Source organism: Anoplopoma fimbria, unplaced genomic scaffold (assembly GCF_027596085.1).
Source record: "Anoplopoma fimbria isolate UVic2021 breed Golden Eagle Sablefish unplaced genomic scaffold, Afim_UVic_2022 Un_contig_3306_pilon_pilon, whole genome shotgun sequence".
NCBI lineage: Eukaryota > Metazoa > Chordata > Actinopteri > Perciformes > Anoplopomatidae > Anoplopoma > Anoplopoma fimbria.
Window position 1 is genome coordinate 1 of NW_026554902.1, and position 535 is coordinate 535.

The 535-nt window shown below is 41.1% G+C and overlaps 1 non-coding gene across 1 annotated transcript; it reads left to right on the forward strand.

Annotated features, from left to right (window-relative positions):
- The first annotated feature begins 151 nt into the window (after positions 1–151).
- On the forward strand, positions 152–223 carry trnag-ucc (transfer RNA glycine (anticodon UCC)). Its single transcript has one exon. It is a non-coding gene; the product is annotated as a tRNA-Gly (tRNA).
- Positions 224–535: the final 312 nt, after the last annotated feature.

The window sequence follows — 535 nt, forward strand, 5'->3', positions numbered from 1 at the left end:
ATTCAGAGCCCAGAGTGCTGACCTTACACCATGAAACCCAAGTGACCAAGTTTGCTGTAATCAAGTTCGAACGTGTTAATACTCAATGACATTTGCTGACTCAATTTTCCCTTCACCTGATTTTCTTGTCATTATGGAATGCCCTTATCGTGCGTTGGTGGTATAGTGGTTAGCATAGCTGCCTTCCAAGCAGTTGACCTGGGTTCGATTCCCAGCCAATGCATTCTTAGTGGCCTGTTGTCATGTGTTAATTCACGGCAGAGAAGTGGGGGTCCCCTTTTGGAACCATTTAGGCTTAATGTCTTGAATAACAAAGCGCTTTGATATTGGAATGTCACAGTGCGAGGGTAGAAAAAATATATTGTGGACGAACAAAGTGATGCCTTGCGTAACATTTTTGTACATTTTAGATTCAATGTCTTGAAAAACAAAGCGGTTTGATATTGGAATTTTGTAGTGCTTGACCAGACAAAATGTGTTCTGGACATTCAAAGTTGTGCCTTGGTAAAACAGACATTTGATTGACCACCATTGA